The following is an 8,257-nucleotide window of genomic DNA, read 5'->3' on the forward strand; positions in this document are numbered from 1 at the left end:
GATCAAACATCTCACTCAGACAGTGTCCACTCTACCAACCAATCAACATATTAATGAACTGCATGCCCTGTTTGAGGATATCAGAAGACAGGTCCATGATCTTACTGCTCAAAATTCAAAATTGGCAGTTGTTGAAAATTTGCAACAAATTGTAGCTAATATCAAGCAACAGCTAGGGACCATGGAATCCAATCAAGCAAATGCTCTGTCTGTTTTTGCCACGCAGCTACAAGAGATTGTGCAACAATACAAGAAACTTGTTGTGGACATAAAAATCAAGCCAGGCCATGATGATGTTGTTAGAACCATCAATGAGCACCTTGAATCTGTAACAAGCAGATTGCTTACAGCAGAAAAAGAAATAACAGGCATAATTGAGAATCCAAAACATACAGTAATTCTTGAATTGTACAGCATCCCCAACAAAGAATATGATTCACCATTTACACCAGGTGGCAAAATATATATGCTGTCCCCTGCACAATTTTATTACCAATTTTTTGTTGGGGGCACATTGAGACCAATCAAGATCAAATATTGGCTTCAACCACAGGCACACCACTACCCCACCTTATCAATAACAAATGCTGACAACAAAGTAAACATCACCAGTGTAGAGTTAGAGGATTTTACAGATCCCAATACATTAGAAACAGCCTATACTGAAGATGATGGCTCTTTGGAATTTAAAATACATATTGGAGACAAATTATATTTAGAAAATCATGCAGTCTCAGCTGCTGAACACCCCATAGTTGCAATAGTCTTGTTTTCATATTATGTCTAGAAAAATTATTGTTGATGAATTACACAGACAGGCCAGACATAATTTTAAGAGACTGCCAGTAGTCACAAAGGGCATAGATGATTTATGGCAGAGCGACTTGATTGAAATGGCAAGTGGGCAGTTGAAAAACTTAGACAAAATCAACAAGGGCTACAAGTATCTACTCACTGTGATAGACACATTTTCAAAATTTGCCTGGGCTCTGCCACTCAAATCCAAGACTGGAAAATGTGTTACAGAAGCCATCAGAACAATCATCAATCAGAGTGGAAGATCACCGCGCTATTTGCAAACAGATAATGGCAAAGAATTTTATAATTCAGTGTTTCAACAATTTATTAAAAGCCAGGCAATAAAACATTACTCGAGTTACAGTGATCTCAAAGCCTCAATTGTAGAGAGATTCAACAAAACCCTAAAAAATCTTATGTATAAACAATTTACCCTCCAAGGTAATTATAGATGGATTAATATTCTTCCAGTACTTCTACATAAATATAACAACTCGGTCCATTCCACAATCAACATGAAACCCTCTGAAGTAACTTCATCTGATGAGCAAAAATTGATCAGGACTGTTTATTATCCTAGATACCAGCCAACAAAAAGAAAGGCCAAATACAGGGTGGGTGAACAAGTAAGAATCAGCAAATATAAGCACTTATTCAAAAGAGGCTTTACAAGAAACTGGAGCACTGAATTATTTACAGTGGTTCAAGTTAAACCTGGGACCCTTAACACATATATAATAAAAGATCATCGAGGAGAAATTCTCAAAGGCCGATTCTATGAACAAGAACTCAGCAAAACTAAACAGCCTGACACATATCTCATAGAAAAAATCATCCGCAGAAAAGGCAACAAGTTATTTGTCAAATGGCTAGGACTCCCAGAACACAGCTGGATCGATGCAAACAAAATAATAATATGAGCACCTGGGATGTTATAAAAAGGCTGCCAGAACCTGAACAACAGAATAAGTGAAATGGCAACTTGCTGCCTGATAATATTAGGTGTCTTATTGTTGGGCCATCTGCTTGTGGTAAAACTACACTAATGGTTGATAATTTTTTATTGGCACCCAACTGGTTAGACTGGAAAAACAGGCACTTGTATGTCTTCTCTAAGAGCTTGGAACAATTAAAATATCAGCAGCTGATGAAGCTATATGATGGATTGGATATTGCCACTTTTGAACCAGATGTTAAGCCACTTCATGACTGTCTCGATAATTCTGTTGTTGTGTTTGATGACATTATACTGGATAATCAAAACAAGGTTAGAAATTTCTTTACACAGGGCCGACACAAAAACATTGATTGCTTCTACCTGGCACAGACTTTTTCTAAAATACCGAAGCAGCTGATCCGAGACAACAGCAATTTTATATGTGTGTTTCATCAAGATCATACCAACCTCAAACACATACATGATGAATATGTAGGTGGGGACTTGAGCTACAATGATTTTTCCAAGTTTTGCAGTAGGTGCTGGAACCAGGACAGTTATGGGTTTGTCACTATTGATATGACAAGAACACCCAATAGTGGCAAATACAGAAATAAAATCAACAATTTTCTAGACATTGAAATATAAATAAATAAACATGAAAAGGCCAATCATTGATGATCTTAAGTTAAGAGATTATCTTGTAAAAAGATTTAAGGGATGGAAATCAGAGAACCGGGGAATTTATGAACAACACAAACAAACAGAACAGCCTATCATTGATGCTATTAGTGAATTAGGTAAGAATATCAAAACTGTTACAGAGCAAAATCAAAATTTGATCAGAGAGCTTGTACCTGTAGCTGCAAGGAACATATTAGATTATCCAATCACCCCACTTTCCAGTATTCATACACCTAGTCCTGTTGCTCCTAGAAGAATTGAAGCTACTCAGGATCCTATTGAATTGGGTCTTCTTGCTCAAAAATATTTAACCACACCTAAAGACAATAAAGATGAGGTGTTTGGCTTATATGCTGACACAGAGCTTGATGGCAGCATCATACATAGAATTGGCAATTTCAGAGTAACATTTATGGGAGATGATCTGATTGTTTATTCAGAATCTCGTCTCGGAGAAAAAGGTGCTTTTGTTAAGTACCCCGGAACACCTGGATTGTGGGAACTGATGACTCGGAAAGGGCCTGGCAGCTATACAGATCAAGATTATGAATATTACAAAGAAATATTAATAAAATCAGATGCTCTGTACCAGAACAATGATCCCACACAAAAAAGAGTCAAGTCTAGCAGTGGAGCAAAATACAATTTAATCAAGCCCATATGGTCACAAATTAAGACAGGCAGTGGAATCAAACAATACAACACCCTGCCTAAAGAATTTGTGTGGGTTGATGATGTCAGGAAACTTGTAGATAGGTTATTGGTGATAGCTGGGGAGGAAAATGCTGGCAACCACAATTTTTACAATGAAAAGGTTGGAATTATGGACATGATAAGCACAAAATTGTCTAATTTTATAGTGAATGACACTAAGGGGATTGGATATCTCATAAAAATTATTAATACTCTACCCCCCAAATTTTGGAATATTTCTGAGGGTCGGGGCCTGGTTAATGACATTATAAACAAGCTGCCATTTGAACTACACATTCCAGGCTATCAGTATTGTGGTCCCGGTACAAAATTGGACCATAGATTAAACAGAGGGGACCCTGGTGTTAATCCCCTAGATGCTGCTTGTAGAGACCATGACATAGCATACAACACAGATTCTGATCTTGACAAGAGACATGTTGCAGACAAGAAATTAGAAGAGGCTGCATTTGGTAGATTTGTAAGCAAAGATGCTTCTTTAAGTGAAAAAATAGCAGCATTGGGAACTACCATAGCTATGAGCACCAAACAAAAACTGGGGTGGGGGCTGTGAATATGTATATAATAAACCTAGAATGAAGGCAAAGGGTGTTATGTATCAAATACCTTATGCAGGTCTTAAATCTCTTAAAACTATTGATAGCCTTTTAACCAAAAAGCAGCGCAAGAAAAAAAACTCTTGTATTGCCAAGGGCAATGGTATGAAATTGTTGCTTAGTACCCCCCAATTAAAAAAATTACAACAATCTAGAAAAAAATCACATGTGGGGGGTTTCATATTTACTATCCCGGCCATCTTAGCTGCTCTCGGGGCTGTTGGGAGCTTGGCTGGGGGATCAGCTGCCATAGCAAAAACAGTAATAGATGCCAAGAAAAATAAGGCAGAATTAGATGAGCAGAGGCGCCATAACCTGGCCATGGAGAAAAAAGGCAAAGGTGTTAAGAGAGCCATGAATAAGTTTAAAAAAAACAAGAGCCGCTTACAAACCAAGATATTGAAGCTTTAATCAAGCCACTGGGCATCAAAAATTTTAGGGGTGTGTACATGTCTGATTCTTTACCAGAACAACCACTCAACAAAGAGTGTGGCATTGTTAATTTTAATAAGTACAAAAATCAGGGCACTCACTGGATTTGTTATCTTAAATATTTAAAAGATGAGGCATTTGTGTTTGATTCATTTGGAGGTGTTCCACCTGAAAATTTAATAAAATATCTAAAATCAGCTAATCTTTATTACAATAATGCCCGTGTTCAAAATTTCAAAGATGTTAATTGTGGACATTTGTGTTTATCTGTTCTCAGATATATGTCTCAAATAAATAAACCATCAATTGAAGATTTTCAAAAGGCCTTGTGGTATTTAAAAGATCATGGGGGTATTCCATCTCACCAGCCAAAATTCAATATTGAAACTCAAATTGCATGATGACATAGTGTATCCCAAAACAATAGCTCTCAGAGCATTTTACGGCATGTACTTCATCCCCAATATTACACACCACAACAACACAATTGCAGTTGGGGATCAAAAAATTGTCATCACTCCAGGGCAATATAATCTGTCCACTCTAAATGCTCAATTACCCAGAGGTGTAGTGTTAACTCAAAATTCTGTCACTCACAGAGTAGAGATTGTATCTGCTACAGAAACAGTGGATCTGGGTACTATAGGAGAGCTGTTAGGCTTTGAGAACAACACAAAACTTGAAGCAGGCATCAAACACACTGCTATGAATATACCTAAATTCTTAGCCATAGAGACTCTGAATATTCACTGTAATGTGGCCGAGGGTATGATCACCAAATCAAATGGTATAGGCACTCACAAACAAACTGGCATCATTGCAACATTCAAACCTAATTCCGAATTCATGGAGCCAATCATCTACAATCCATCCCCAACATTATATTTTCCTGTGTGCCATAACAGAATAGATAATATTGAATTGATGGTCACTAATGAAAAAGAAGAATTAGTTGATTTTGCTGGAGCCACAACAACTGCAATCATAGAGATTAATATTTAAATAAAAATACATACAATGGAAAATATTGAGAGTTATGAGCTACAATCATTCTCCCCAAACAGGAGGACATTTGCAAATTTAAATCAACCCAACACAGAAATTGAAGTTGATCTTGATGTTGGGGATGGCTTTATACACCCCCACAGAGCAGATCTATACATCAAATTTGATGTTGTGAAGCTCGATGGAACAGATTATCCGGCAAATTCAAATATAAGATTGGTGGATAATTTTGTGCCGCATCTGTTCTCTGAAATTGAGATCAGAAAGCATGGTGTTGTTATAAACAGAGTGGATTATCCCGGCATTACCTCCACAGCTTTGGCCACACTAAAATTATCCAAAACCGAGGCTTCTTACTACAAAATAGGTGGATTTGAGGCTGGTGAGAAAATATTATCTAAAAATCACACAGTGCTGTTCCCGATGCGCCTGTTGCCAGGATTCTTCTCAGATTACAAAGATATTATGTGGAAGGGTGGTTTAAGAATTACATTTAGAAGAGCTGCCAATGATAATAATGCTTTGATGAGGTACAGTACATTAAACCCTACAGGAGAAGCTCTGCCTAATACCCTACCTGATGCAGGCAAATGCATTATTCAGACTATGGAGGTAAGAATCCCTGTTGTTGAATATGAGGCCAGTTATGCTCTTAAATACAAAGCAGATATAATAAAAAATCCACAGGTTCTTTTGCAATTTTATACATATCAATGTGTACAGAAGCCTGCCGCTGGTTCTTATTATGAGTTTGATGCTACAAATTCATTCTCCAGTATTCAATATGACATGCCGGATTTTGTGGTGGTACTGTTTCAGACTGGGAGACACAATAATCAGGAAAAAAATTCAAGTAGATTTGATAACTGCAACATCAAGAACATATATCTTAAAAATGGCAGAAATGAGGTATTCCCTAGAGAAAATTATAATTTAGACATTTCCAAGGATGATTTCCTCAAATTATATGAGGCATTTACAGCATACAAAAGGGTCACTACTGGCAATACTGACATGTATTACACACCAGATGAATTCAAAGCACAGAGGCCCATGTTTGTCATCAACACCTCAAAAAGAAAACAGGTTGTGGTGAATGACAAACATTAAAATTATCTGTGAATTCCATGAGGCATTACCTGATGACACCATTTGTAGTGTTATTCTCATAGGGGAAAAATCATATGTTTATGATGTAAGAAATGAGAGAGTCACGGAGCAATTCTAGAGGGGTCTCTGCATATTGCACTGTCTTAGTACTAGATATGCAAGATGAGCCTGGTGTCCAATTGAACTTAAACCGGAAGTGGACCGGAAGTGGACCGGAAGTGGACCGGAAGTGGACCGGAAGTGGACCGGAAGTAAATATGTGTGGGTGGGTGTGGGTGGGTGTAGGTGTGTATAGGTGGGTGTGTATGGGTGTGGGTGGCCTAGTTTTAAGTGTGGCCAAAAAAAATATCAAGAGGGGCATATTTTTAACAAATTTATGGACAACAATCTCACAAAAGTGCCTTTTATAAGTATAGGCAAATCAATCTGAGGGGGTTCATACTTTCCGAGGGGCATTTTTTACAAAATTATTTGAATTAGACAAGGTTCCACACTTGAGCAAAAAGCTCATATGGGCATGTTGAGCTTGTTTTAAGTGTAGCCAAATCTGCTTGAGGGGGGTTCATACTTTCCGGTCCTGGTATTATAGCAAATACAACTACTGTAGCAAATTTAGAGTAAGTCTTAACGGCTCCCTTTTACACCTACATATTTTCACTGCAGAGGGGTATTTCTTGGCTGCCGTGCCTCCAAGCAAACGTAAGGGATGATGAGAAAGAGCTAGTTTGTAACCACAGTCCAGTATTCTCGATGATCATTCCAATACTGTATATAACTCCTTTCGTGCTGTTTTTGATGTGGCAAATGTGAGGAAATGTAAGTAAGAAAACTCCATTCAGTTTTAACCATAACTGCTGGTTAATCTTTTGTGTGGACAACGTAGGTAATTCTCGTTTGGCTAGGAACGATATTTTCCGTGTGCGTTCGCATTTTTGTTGTTTCATGGCGCTTTTCTGCTTCTTGCGGCTAATCGCGACGATAGGGTGAGTGACGATTTTACATATTTGCCTAGGCCAAGACTCGAACCTGAGACTTTCATCGGCGAGATCAAAAGTTGAACACTTAACACCTTCGGCCACCTAGCCTGCTCATTTTTTTTAAATACATTTACCTGAACATCGTGCTACTATTTATTCTTTGTTAGACTATCACCGAAGTCAAGCAGCGTCGGGCCTGGTCAGTACTTGGATGGGTGACCGCCTGGGAACACCAGGTGCTGTTGGCATCCTTTAAGCCAACGGCCATACCACGCTGAATATACCGGTTCTCGTCCGATCACCGAAGTCAAGCAGCGTCGGGCCTGGTCAGTACTTGGATGGGTGACCGCCTTGGAACACCAGGTGCTGTTGGCATCCTTTTAATCCGGGAACTTTTCTATCCGGGAACTTTTCTAACGGTGGAAGCGGCCCCGGCGCCTACCCAGCGTCGAATAACATGGGTACCTGGGGGAAACCCTGGGGGGTAAAGGCGGTCAGGGGCGTGATGCTGATCACATCACCCCCACTCACGACCGGATCAAGAAAGTGTGGGGCGTTACCCCCACACCCCCTATACGCCTTCATGGCGTGGTGCTATGCACAGGGGAACACTTCTTCTTCACTTTTAGACTTTCATGATCTACAATAACTGTTGGAATGCAGTTATCTTATTCTCGTCCTCTTAATGAATGTCTTTCAGGATCTCAATAATTACTATTTGGGGAAGAATATTTTCAATTCTTCAAACATATTAACTTTTGAGAATTTTTTCTTCTCCATGGAAAATGTCTCAAATCTCTGTGTCTATGGATTTGTTCCAAGACTCATTTGAAAGACACATACCTTTGTATGCAATCGCTATGTTCTTTCATAATTTCAGTTTCATATATTTCGTGAAACGTTCAAAGGTTTCTACATATATAAATCTTGTTCAGTTTAGGCTGACGAATTTTTTACAAAAATGATGTAATAAATAGGAGTTGGTCTTAGTTATCGCAAATTGG

The 8,257-nt window shown here is 38.5% G+C and overlaps 1 non-coding gene across 1 annotated transcript; it reads left to right on the plus strand.

Annotated features, from left to right (window-relative positions):
* The first annotated feature begins 7,509 nt into the window (after positions 1-7,509).
* Positions 7,510-7,628, plus strand: LOC145979681 (5S ribosomal RNA). The gene has a single exon (XR_014440796.1). It is a non-coding gene; the product is annotated as a 5S ribosomal RNA (ribosomal RNA).
* The last annotated feature ends 629 nt before the right edge of the window (positions 7,629-8,257 follow it).

The sequence above is a fragment of the Lepisma saccharinum genome, chromosome 1 (assembly GCF_977018435.1).
Source record: "Lepisma saccharinum chromosome 1, izLepSacc3.1, whole genome shotgun sequence".
Taxonomy (NCBI): Eukaryota; Metazoa; Arthropoda; class Insecta; order Zygentoma; family Lepismatidae; genus Lepisma; species Lepisma saccharinum.